This window comes from Anastrepha obliqua, chromosome 1 (genome assembly GCF_027943255.1).
Source record: "Anastrepha obliqua isolate idAnaObli1 chromosome 1, idAnaObli1_1.0, whole genome shotgun sequence".
NCBI lineage: Eukaryota > Metazoa > Arthropoda > Insecta > Diptera > Tephritidae > Anastrepha > Anastrepha obliqua.
In genome coordinates, this window is record NC_072892.1 from 20,725,716 (window position 1) to 20,739,510 (window position 13,795).

A 13,795-nucleotide genomic window follows, 5' to 3' on the forward strand; every position below is an offset into this window, starting at 1 on the left:
TCCCCTCTTAAAAACGTTCGTCCTCGAGCGTTGTTAGAAATAGGGTAAGTTATTGAAATTTACATATCTTGATTGATCTTTTGGCAGATCTTTGAGTTGACCCAAGTTGAGGCTTGCTGGAGGCATCTGGTTGCTGTCTAAGCTTTGTGCGATGATTATTTTGTTTTGAGTTTTCCTCCAAAATTTGAAAAATATTAGTGCTATGCAAGTAATAGCTGCAATTGATCCAAGTGAAAGTGAGCCAGTTGATATTGTTACTGTCTTTAAGAGATTTATTTTTCGGGTATTATTTATATGCAGTTCTTGCAGAGATTTTAGTGAAAGCAATTCAATCCGTTCGTTTTCGATTGGTGCTGGTTGTAGGACAGCTGGGATAGCTGGAGGAGGAATTGCCTCATAGTTGATGAATATTTGATTATTAACTTTCAATGTTGAGTTATGGAAGTAGATAACATGAGTTCCCGTCAAGTTCTGGGTTGTTGCGTCAGTATGAAGGCCATTAATAATTGATGGGTTTAGATATCTTTTCAGAAGATTTATTAAGTTTTGTTGGTTGAATTCGGTTTCAGTAATGATATGCCTATGATAAGTTGGAAATATAATTTGAAATTGATAAGATGACGTTTCTTCTATTTTAAGAAAAATTTGATTCTTGAACACATTTATTGGTTCTTGGGCTATTGGTATCAAATGATGCGAAGAACTAATGTCGCTGTGGATAGTTTCGCTTAGTGAATTATTGTCATTTTCAGAATTTGTTAGATGGTTGATTTGGGGTAGTCTGGATAGGGCATCTGCTACGACGTTTGCCTTTCCTGGTTTGTAGTATAACTCATAATTATACTCTTCAAGGATGGTCTTCCATCGCTTCATTTTATTGTTATTATTTTTATTGCTGAGGGCGTAAGTTAAAGGCTGATGGTCCGTAAAGATTTGAACTTTTCGTGACCCATAGAGATAATTACGTAAATTGTTTAGTGACCAGATGATGGCTAACATCTCTTTCTTGTTGGTAGCGTAGTGCTCTTCTGTTTCGCTTAATGTACGAGATATGAAAACGATGGGCCTGTCATTTTGAGATAGGACTGCTCCTATTGCATAGTTAGATGCATCTGTGGTTAGTTGGAAGTGTTTTGTAAAATCGGGATAGTTTAGTATTATATCTTCTGTAGTCAAAGAAAGTTTGATTTTGTCGAATGCACTTAAGGCTTCTTCATTTAATGTGATTTGAATATTTTTGGATCGATTTTAGGACACACGTCCATCCTCCCCTCTTAAAAGGGCTGTCAGGGGTTTCGCAAGCTTCGCATAATCCCTAATTAAGCGGCGATAAAAACCAGACAGACCTAAAAATGATCTTAAGTCTTCCAAGGTTTTGGGGGCTGGAAAATTTATTATTGACTCTACTTTTTTGGGGTTTGTTTTGAGACTATTTTCCGAAATAATAAAACCTAAAAATTCCACTTCTGTCTTTAAGAATTCACATTTGTCAAGCTGAATTTTTAAATTTGCTTGTTTCAAGGTATCAAAAATTATTTTAATATCATTAAAATGGGTTTCTTGGTCTTTACTGAATATCACAACGTCATTGATGTAAACATAACATTGTTTCCCTATGTGATCCCTTAAAATGTCGTCAAGAGCTCTTTGGAAAATAGAAGGAGCATTCTTGAGACCGAAAGGTAATCGGGTGAATTCATATTTCCCATTGTTCACCGAAAAAGCTGTCTTCTCTATATCTGATTCTTTTAAAGGAATCTGATGGAAGCCGCTCTTTAGATCGAGTACTGAAAAGAATTTATTCTTTCCAAGTTCTGAAAGTACTCCATTTATTTCGGGTATAGGATATTTATCTGCTATTGTTACTGAGTTTAGTTTCCTATAGTCTATCACCATTCGGTATTTTTTCTCTCCTGACGCATCTAATTTTTTTGGTACTACCCATACAGGCGAGTTATATGGAGACCTAGATGGTCGAATAATACCGTCGCGGAGATATTCTTCAATTTGTTTTTCGACATGGTCTTTGAGACACATCGGATAGGGATAGTTTTTTGTATATACTGGGGTTCCTGATGTTGTTTTGATTTCACCTTTTACATTGGTTGTAAACGTCAGTTTTTCGTCTGGATCGCTAAATAAAGATTTGTAGTTTTCTGTTAATTTTCTCAGCATTGAGTTTTGGATTGGGGTCAAATGCTCTGACCGTATATTGATTGAATTCACATCTTGTGAAATCTGTTGCTTTAGTTTTATTCTTAAACAGTTTTTAATAGTCATATAATTGTCTTTGGTGTGTATTATTGCACCTAATTCTTTTAAAGAGTCGTTTCCTATGATGGCGTGAAATGATTTTAAACTGGGTGGAATAAAAAATTTTATATTGGATTCTTTTAAGTTAAAGAGGTTTGCAAATGTGTGGTGTGTAACATCGATATATCCTCCTACTGAATTGGCTTTAAAAGGGGTTTCATTTCTAATTTTCTTTTTTACTAAACGAGGCTGAACGTAGTTCTTGTTAGAACCAGTATCTATCAAGATTTTTATTATCTCTCCATCGCTCGTTTTGCTCTCAATGTATGGCAACGAAGAGACATTCATTCTAAAAAATGAATGTCTGTAAAATCAACGTCCTGAAATTGGTTCTTGAAATCGGGTTGGTCGTCTTCTTCTATGTTATAGTTCCTGATAGGGTCGACGTATTCGGGTAATGTTAGAGTGTCTTCGTAGTATGGCGTGTTGGTTACATCTTCGTAATGTGTTTCTATATTAAAATTGCGTTGACGTTTATCCTGTATTGGTGGTTGCATTGTTGTTGGTCTTTTTCCTTGAAAATTTCGATTCGATGGTGGCCGATTCATATAGTTTACTCTTCTTGTTTGTAGACTCCGGTCTACTTCCAGAGGCTCTGGTTTTTGCTGGGGTTTTGGTGCAAAATTTCGAGGTGGTACGAATTGTGGACGATTATTATTGTTTTGGTTAAAGAAGGGTCTTTGGAAATTATTATTATGGATAGCATTATTTTGGGGTTGCGGGATGTACGCTAACTGAGGGTAAAATGTTTGTTGTCTTTGTGGGGTTGGCTGGTTGAATCTTCTTGGTGGCACTGGTGGTGCTTGGTTCTGAAAACTTTTTCTATTGTGGTTATTACAAGCGTAGTTCGTACGGTAATTTTGGTTTTCGAGTTTTAAACACAGGTGGAGTGCTTGAGGTAAGTCAACAGGTTCTCGCATTCCGAGAAGGCGTGGAAGGTCTCCTCTTAGTCCACGTATGAACGTGTCGAGGGCCTTATCCCTATAAGTTTGTGTAAGGAGGCAAGTTGCTTCATGAGATATGTCCATAAATCCTATTTTATTTAGTATTAGGGATAGATGTTTGTAAGTATTATTGTTTGGTAGTATTATGGAATAGATTGATTGCCTTGTACGAGGGTGGTCATTTGATATTCTAAGGTTGATATGTCGCGTTTATCCGCGTAATGAAGTGTTAGACATTTAAGTATGGATTTCCAATTTAATGGAGTATTGTATGACTCCAAAATAGCATCAGCTTCACCGATAATTTTATTTCGAATGACACTTAAAATACCATAGAATTTTGGTGTTCCTACAGATGGTTCGTAGATCTTAAGAATTCTTTCTACCGATTTCTTCCATGAATTAAATTCATCTTCTTTTCCTGAAAATTCCCTTATAGACCTGACAATGTCCGGTACTTTGTCTAGTTCGTTTAAATTATTAAGATGTTCGGGATTAATTATTTGGTCCGTCCCTATGTCTTCTCTGTTCGTGTTTCTAAGAACGTTCGTTACAATATTAGTAATAAATTCACTGAGTCCGGGTATAGTATTGGGATTTGTAGGGATTGGTATGTTTGGTGCGTTAAGGACTGGGGGCCTAATGAGATTGTTTGGGTTACTCATTTTATTTATGTATATAAATTTAACAAGGTTTTATAAAAAATTAATTTAACTGTTGGGTAAGACTCCGTCAGAAAATATGAGATTTGCAAGTGGTCTTTCGATTTCTTTGAAACTTTGGGAAATATTAGTTCTAGGTAAGATACATTCAAGCCTAAAAGGATTTTGAAAAATTTTCAAAATTGAGTCATCTACGCCATGTTGAATATCGGGACCGTGTTTTTTCAAAAATCAATATTTCTTGAACCGGTGGATGGATTTCAATGCAATTTACAGACAATATAGAAACAAATAAGTAGTTTAAATTAGTATTATGTAAAAAAAAAATTTCGAAATTTTGACCAAAAAAAAGTCAAAAAATTTTTTTGAATCAATTTTTAGTTGATTTGGCCACTTTTTTAGATTTTCTGTTATACACGTAACGATTCCTTATGATTTAACCTTTATTTTGAAAAAAAAAATTTTATGGTGTCTATAATAGTTCTCGAGATATTGCGATTTTAGTGGAAGCGCGCACGCACTTTCGCGTACGCACGCACGGTTCGCGCTGCGTTATGTGTTCCTGTATGAAGTGACTGGAGCAGACTGCTGCAGGTCTGTGCGCGTTTTTCTACTCCTGCGCTGCGTAACCGCGAAATTCACGGTGTTCGCTTCCACTAAAATCGCAATATCTCGAGAACTATTATAGACACCATAAAATTTTTTTTTTCAAAATAAAGGTTAAATCATAAGGAATCGTTACGTGTATAACAGAAAATCTAAAAAAGTGGCCAAATCAACTAAAAATTGATTCAAAAAAATTTTTTGACTTTTTTTTGGTCAAAATTTCGAAATTTTTTTTTTACATAATACTAATTTAAACTACTTATTTGTTTCTATATTGTCTGTAAATTGCATTGAAATCCATCCACCGGTTCAAGAAATATTGATTTTTGAAAAAACACGGTCCCGATATTCAACATGGCGTAGATGACTCAATTTTGAAAATTTTTCAAAATCCTTTTAGGCTTGAATGTATCTTACCTAGAACTAATATTTCCCAAAGTTTCAAAGAAATCGAAAGACCACTTGCAAATCTCATATTTTCTGACGGAGTCTTACCCTGTTTACTTTTTTTCTTAACTTTTCTTAAACTTTTCTCAAATATTTTCTGTATTCACTTTTATTTACTATTCTTTGTTAATTTTTCTTTCTCTGGAAATTAGTTTCATTTTCCTCTAATTTACTTTACTTTCAAATATTTCTTTAATCTTTTTTTTTTTATTATATTTATTTTTTCACAATATTTTTATTTCTTTTTCACTTTTCTTATTCGCTATCCTAATTTATTTAGAATCCACAATAATTTTTATTCTTTGTTAATTTTTCTTTCTCTAGAAATTAATTTTATTTTCTTCTAATTTATTTTACTTTGAAATATTCCTTTAAAATTTTTTATTATATTCATTTTTTCACAATATTTTTATTTCTTTTTCACTTTTCTTATTCGCTAAATAAATATATACGTACCGCAATACTCCAACACAGGCTTTCGTAGGGGGTCCTTTTTGCAGGTTTGACAGCTACTAGGGGTCTATCGAAGTCCAAATCGTGTGGGCGTCTGCGAACTGATGCTACAGAACAGCAGTACGGGTGTCCTTATACAGGAAGTTGTTGTTGTAAAACTGGAAGCTTGAGGTGCGGCGAGCTGCTTAAGGTCGTCTTAGGCGCCGAATTCCTCCTACCACGTTGGGCGCCAATTAAGGATTTTCGCGTGGAAATCTCTTTTTAAAAAAAGATTGCGGAACGACCGCTCTTTATTGAGTTCAGCTTAAAACTAAAATTACAAAATTTCTTAATCTAAAACCTAAACTAAAATGCACCGAGCTACCTGTGGTGGCGTGCGCAATTTCGAGGAATCGCTGACTTGGGTTGCGCGAATTATGTATTAAAAGGTTATATCTCTTGAGAGACAAATAACCACAGAGAACTGTAAGTGAGCGAATTATGTTATGGCGAAAATAAAAATTCTTGAGAGCCTTTGGTTTTCGACTCAAACGTTTATTAACTCAGTATAGCTTGAATTCGGTCTTAAGACTACCTGTATAATTTTATTTGGCATATGCAAATGCCCTCTTGTTTACGCTTAATGTTGCCAGCTAAGCATTTTGCAACGGAAGCGACGGCGACGCTTACGTTGCTCAAGCTTTTGCAACCTGATCCCTTTTTAAATACTTCTGCAAGATTATGCTGATATCGTCATTATCAGCATTCCCATGCACAAGTATATTTGATTGTGTAACTCCTCCCCCTTTTGATGAGGGATTCTCCTGGATTCCTCTTTTACATTTTTTATAGGTATTATTCCTATGAAGAGGAGTACAAGAGCTATTGACATTATACCGAAGCTGTTGGAGATTACGGTTTGCGTTCTGATTTCTTTTATAGCTTTAGTGTTTTTAATTTCTTCTAATATGATTTCTTTGAATGTCTGTTTTTCAGTAAAATTAAATGAATTTTCTTCTTCTTCTTCACCAGCGAATGATTGTATATAATATATATTTCTTGGTTATTCTTATAATAGGTTTGGTCTATTAAAATTGTACAATTTGAAAATTCTATTAGGAAGTTTCCTTTTAATATTTCGCTGTTGGTGGTTTCGTTACAGTTATATTGGATTATGTTATTGTCTGCATTACTTATCAATAATGTGCCTTCATTTATTAGTTTTGTCTTAAACTCTAAGTCTTCTACCATTTTACAATTTTTCTTAGTAATACAGTTTGAACTGAGTTTCAGCTCTTTTATTGTCTTATTTTCTTCATATGTGTAAGTTTTGTTCTCAATTTTTACTATCCTTTCGGGACTCATGTCGATTCTTTTATATCTTCGGTTTGTTATTGGGGTTATTATAGTTATTGTGGTTGTTATGATGTTAGTTGGTATTTTGATTGCAATGATTATGTTATTTTCGTGAGTCATGACTCCCATGCGGATTAGTTTAATTTTGTAGAAATCTATGTTATAGAGTGTAAACTCTTCTTTTGTTAGTATTGAAGGATGAAAAAGGTTATGGCCCCTATTATGAGCAACATTCGATCTTCGACCGTTGTCGAAAGTGCTGATCGAACGAATTTTCATTTGGTATTATGGTGCTCATTCGTTGAAGAATAGGACTATTGTGAATTTCGATCGCTCGACGCATTTACAATAGATAATTTTTTCTCAGCTGATACAGCAAATCAAAATAAAAGAAAAAGCGATTGTCTTGAAATTCTTTGCTAACATTATTTTTAAAAGTTAAAAAAAGTAATTTACGTGAAAATGAACCTACTGTCCACTACAGAAAACCAGTTGCAGCATTGCACCCGAGCCAAATCGATGCCTAATATTTTAAAGCTAGCCACAGTTCTGCGATTTTGTGCTCAGGGATCGTACCAATTGAGTATTGGTAATGAAGGTATGATAGGACTTGCTCAACCCACTGTGTCTGTTGTGCTATCAGAAATAATAGATGTCCTGGAAAATTATATTTGCCAAAGATGGGTAAAATTTAGTAGCACAGAGACTGATCTGTAACAAAGAAAAGCACATTTTTATAGCAAATACCGGATTCCAGGAATAATTGGCTGTGTTGATGGCACGCATGTTAAAATTGTCGCTCCCAGGAAAGAAGTTCAGCATTTGTATTACAACAGGAAGGGATTCTACAGCATTAATGCTATGATTGTAAGTAGACATTTGCATATATTTAAATATGAGTCATAAATTCTAAATGCGAATAATGTAAATTTTAGGTTTGTGATCATACAATGAAAATAACCTATATAAATGCGAAAAATCCAGGAGCTACTCATGACTCCATGGCTTTCAACATGTCGCCATTGAAAACGTATTTAGAGGAGCAACATCTCAATGGCCGTCGCAATACTTGGCTCCTCGGTATGTAATAAACACCAATTGAAACTCCGTTTTTAATAATTTTTGTCTGTCTCAGGTGATGCTGGATACGCTCTAAAACCTTATTTAATGACGCCGTTCAGAAACTCTGAGGAAGGGTCTCCACAAAGGACCTACAACAAACAGCATGCCAAAGCGAGAAGTATAATTGAGAGAACAATTGGAGTCCTGAAAAATCGATTTAGATGTTTGTTGCAGGCAAGAGCTCTTCACTATTCTCCAAAAAAAGCAACACAAATTATTAATGTGTGTGCAGCTTTGCACAACATTTGCTTGTTTTATAATGTACAACTTCCGGATGAAGAGTTATCCGACGAGACCCTCAACGATGATGCTGCAGATATTGAAGTGGAGCCAAATAACGGAGAAGCAGAACACATGAGAAATGAAATTCTTAGAATATTATAAAAAAATTTAAGAAGTATTAAATAGAAACCTTTATGCCACAGTTTCTGTTTTATTTTTGTTATAAATTTTCTTTATTCAGTTATTCATCATTAGAAAAAAATATGTATTTCAGCTCTACGTATTTCAATTTGCTATTTAGTTCAAAATCAATCTCATTTCTTTAATAAAAAACATTAATTCATTTGTTTAACCTACTTTAAATATATACAGTCTTTTCCTTATACTAATATAAAACAAAAAATATCACTTCAGTTTCTTTAAGGCACATAGCTTAAAGCTATGTAAATATAAAAATTAATTCATTTGTTTAACCTACTTTAAATATATACAGTCTTTTTTCCTAATACTAATATAAAACAAAAAATATCACTTCAGTTTCCTTAACACTAAATATAAAAATTATTTCGATAGCAATTTCTTTTTTATCTCTAAAATCGCTACTTTTAATTGTAGTTTTGATCTGCGGTCTTGTTGCTTCCTCAGAACTTCTTCTTTGTAAACGCGCAATTTCTCCCGTTTTAGTTGCAAGAGTTCGTCGGTCGCTTTTTTTTTTAACTCGTAATTTTTTTTTTGAGTATTCCGCTGTTTCTGCAGCACTTTGCTTAATTTGTTGCAATGAAGATATCATTTGTTCGTGAAATTGTTTTTGGCCATCAGTCTGCAACTCCAGTAACCTCAATCTCTCTGCTTTTTGAGATTTTTTGTTTGTTCTGGTTTTTCCTGCTGGCTCCTCGTGAACATTTAAATTTAAATCGTCCTCACTTTCCTCATAGTTTTGGACCAGAAGCTCTGGGCTGGGATTTGACGCGGACAAAACTGTGAACTGGTCACTGGTAGTTGTATCCAGGCCAAATTCCACCCCAGGCGGATTTACGCAGACATCAAATTGCAGCAAACCGATTATGCTTTCTTCAGTATTTGTAAGTCCCTGAAGTTTGTTAGGGCCCCCACCTGTTGCTCGGAGCTCAGCTTTGTTTTGCGACATTTTTTTTTTCGCTTTTGACTTCATGTCAGCCCATACCTGCCAAGGGAAAAATGTTTTTATATAAACATCACACAAAAAAAAAAAAACCATTATTAACCTTAATCCATTTTGCTGCCGTTCGAATTGGTGGTCCCAAGCAATTCAGCTCCGTTGTGAATTCTTCCCATTTTTTTGCTGCATGTACTTTGCTGCAAATCCCTTTTGCAAATTGTGGATTCGCTTCCATTAATGCAACTAGTTTTTCTAGTTGCTGTTTGGTACTCACGACTTTCGACCTGCATAAAATTAACAAAATTAGTATATATTTATTATTTGGTTAATATAAAACAATAAATAATCGCAAACAACTTACATTTTAACAAGTTTTCCCACAGTACGCTCCACAATCGAAAGCAAAATGGCATTCGACTCTAAATTCGGTATTCAACGAAAATTTCGACAGGGTTGCACCGCTCATAATACCAAATTGACATTCGATTTTCGATCTTCGACAACCAACGAATATCGAAGATCGAATGCAACTCATAATAGGGGCCTATATTTGGCTGACGCTATTGTGTCCAAAATGGTGTCTACCTTATCATGTAAAAATTTCAATTTCAATAACTGATCGTGGTACATTATGTTTGCTTTGATCATGTTATTGAATGTTTCTATATTGTTAAGGGTATTGGTTATTTTTTCCCTGTCATCTAGTATTGCTTCTTTTAAGGTGTTAATGGATTTTTGTAAATCATTGTTAATTTTTACTTGTTCGTTAATGTTTTTATTATGTTATGTTCGTTTTCTTGATTATTAAGAAGGTGGTTCATAATGGTCTCCCTGTCGTCATCATCCATGAGACCAGTGAGCCATTTCTGAGCTTTTCCTATTGCGTTAATTAGACCGCGTTTCTGTCTTGTTAATGGGTTCGGGGTTATTGATCTTATTTTAATTTTTATGGTTTCTATTTCGATATCTAGCCTATGCCTATTTTGTTTAACAAGAATTTTCGTGTTGTTTTGGATTATATTAGTTAATTCTAATATTTCCATTGGGTTGATAATGTGCAAAACCATTTTCGACTCGCTGACCAGTTCCGCTGTACTCTCCCCCAAAGATATGAATCCGGCTTCAGCCCGGATTGGTGTTATATTGATCATTGCTGTCGACAGCGTTGGCAACAGGCACATGATGAGAATTGTAATTGTTATCTGAAAATTTTGTAGGTCTTTTAATGTTTGTTGTATGGATATTCTGTAAATTTGCTTTCCTGAATTTCGGTTCTTCTTTGTGTCTTAGGTTTTTATAATTTTTTATAAATCCTTCTGTTCTATTTTCTATGTAAGTTTCCCTATTTTCATTTAGTTTCTTTATTTTCTCGGTTTTTTGTGCTGACATTCTGTCGTACAATTTCTGATGATCTACTTTATGATTTTGTATTTCAAACGGTGTGGATTTTGTGGTGGTGTGGTAAGTGTTATTGTAGAAGTATACAGCTTTTGCCATTTGTTCAATTATGGGTCTTTTCTCTTCTATGTTTAGGGTGCGGATTTTCTCCGTCAATGTATTGTTAAGCCTTTCGACGTCACTATTCCCGGTGTGACTATTTGGTTTGGTTGAGTGGTATTCTATACCTTCCTTTTCTAAAAATTCTTTGACGTTTAAACTATTGAATTCGTTGTCGAAGACAAACTTTTGGATTTTCCCTTTTATTGATAGGAATTGTTGGATATGTTCTACTATTGTAGTGCTGTTCCTATCGGTTAATGGCAAACAAGTGGCGTGTTTTGAAAATTTATCGATAAATATTATAAAAGATTGCTTCGAGTTTACGTATGTGTCTACATGTACTATCTCGTTGCATGTTTTTGGTGTTTCTGTTATGTGGAAATTGTTCCTAATGGGTTTTCTATCGTATTTGCCACCACTGCAAATGTCACAATTATTTATTATTCTGTGGATGTGGGTCTTAAGGTTGGGGTGGTAAATTTCGAGTTTAAGCCTCTGATAAGTGGCATCTATCCCGCAATGGCCACTTTCATTTTTATGAAATAAAGCTATTTGGGTGTGTAATTCATCTTCGGATTCGATATCCCTAGCGAACCAGGTGCATTTTACGAACTTTACCTTCGGGTTGGAGGTATATTCTTTTTCTAGTATTTTCTGGAATTGGTAAAACTCATGGTCGCTAAGGTGTGAGAAAACTCCTATTTTTCCTGTTGTTATTTCTCGTCGGAGGGTGTTTACTGCTTGGTTATCTTCCAAGTCTTTTTTGCTAATGTAAATTCTTTTTTTTCCGAACACCTGTACGATGGCCTCAGGTTTTCTCTCCGCAAAAATTAGCTGTACTTTGAATCTGTTAACGGCTGTTTCTAGGATAGGCATGTCGAAACCCTGATCTTCTTCTTTAGAGTGAACCGTTTGAACGGCTAAGGACCTATTGTCTTCCTCGTCGGTTGATTCGACCTCCATTATGTTTATCTCGTCCTCTCTGATCCTACTCAGGAAATCAGCGATATTGTTATTTTTCCCTTTTATGTATTCTATGTGGAAGTTGTACTCCCCCAGATTAATGAGCCATCTCTGTAATCTTGGGCTTATGTCTTTTCCCGTATATTTAGCCGTCAGCCACTTTAACGGTTGGTGATCGCTTTCGAGGTCGAATTCTCTTCCATAAACATATGGTCGGAAGTACTTTACAGCCCAAACTATGGCTAGGAGTTCCTTCTCTATAGTTGAGTAATTACATTCGTGCTGATTTAACGTTCGGGATGCATATGCGATTGGGTGGCCTTCTTGAGAAAGCACTGCCCCTATCGCGAAATTACTGGCGTCCGTTGTGACAGTGAATTTCTTGGAGAAATTTGGGTATCTAAGGACTGGACTATTTGTAACTAGTGTTTTCAACTTCTCGAATGCTGCTATGTAACTTGGGTCATTGATGTTGATCGTCTCGTTTTTCTTGAGATATCTTGACATAGGGAACGTTATTTTTGCATAATCCCTAACGAATTTTCTGTAAAACCCTGTCATTCCCAAAAATGATTTGATCTGCTTTGTAGTTCTGGGTAGTTTTAAGTTTTGAATGATATTTACTTTGTCTGGGTTTGGTTTGATACCGTGAGTGGTCAAGATGTGACCTAGAAATTGTGTTTCTTTCTTAAGAAAGTCGCACTTGTCTACTTGAATTTTCAGATTCGCTTCCTTTAGCGTTTTGAATATTTTTCTGAGAGTCGTCATATGTTCCTGAAGGGATGTGCTAAAAATTAGTATGTCGTCCATGTAGACGACACAATTGTTGCCGATAAAATCCTTCAAGACTTCATTCATGAGTCTCTGGAATGTCGATGGGGCATTCTTGAGTCCGAACGGCATTCTGACAAACTCATAGTGACTTGACGGTGTTGAAAATGCCGTCTTTGGTCTGTCTTCTTCCCTAACCAGAATTTGATGAAAGCCTTTCGCCAGATCGAGGGTTGTAAAATATTGGGATCTACCTAACTTATCTAGCAGAGAGTTCAAATTGGGAATCGGGAATCTGTCATCGACCGTGAATTCATTCAGTTTACGGTAATCGATGACTATTCTGAACTTTTTTGGCCCTGAATTATCGAGTTTTTTCTCGACAATCCATAAGGGACTGTTATAGGGTGAATTGCTTTCTTTTATTATATTCTGCTCAAGCATTTCTTTTATCTGTCTATTTATTTCTTTTTCATGGATTTGGGGATACCTATATATTTTAGAATATAAGGGCCTGTACACTGTAGTAATGATTTCGTGGGAAATCCGGTTTGTTGCTGACAAAACATCTCCCTCTCGAAAAAATAAATCATCGGACTCTGAAAGTAGAGTTTCGATGGCTCGACATTCCTCGTCGTTCAGATGTGCGAGGTTGAAACGAGCTCGTATGTGATCTTCATTTACTGGTTGTAAAGCACAAGCGTTGTGCATTGATTCTGGGTATTCATAATCTAAAAAATAAAATTTCTTGTCGAGTAACCTTACGTATCGCTCAGTACTATTGACTTGAGCATTGAAAGCTTTTAAGCTGGTTTAAGCTCATCAAACATATATATTTTATTTATTTCACATTTTGCCTTTTCAAATTCATTAAATAACTCTCTTAAATTACTTACTTTAATGAATCTGCATCTGTCGAACACATCTTCGTAAGTCGTCTTGGGCCGCATTTGTTGCATCAGCTTGGCTTTCATCTGTTCCCAGCTCGGCTCCATCCCCAATTGTCTGACAAAGTTCGCTGCTGCTCCTGAGACTTTTTCATTGGCAACAATGTTTGTGCCGAATTGAATCAATAGCTCGTTTCCCTGGCATAGCGCCATAAGAAATTCGACAGATTTTATGAAAGCCAACACGTCATGTTGGTCGTCCAACTGTCTTAGTTCACGGAACTGCTGAATTACGTCTTTGTTGGAAATCCATTGGGTTGATTGTTGCTGTTGTTGTTGCCTGAGTAGGTTTAGGGCTGCTTCCTGTTGGAGTACGACCTCCCTCAAGTTTTGAAGCTCCTCTTCCATCGTTGTATCTTCGATTTTACGGTT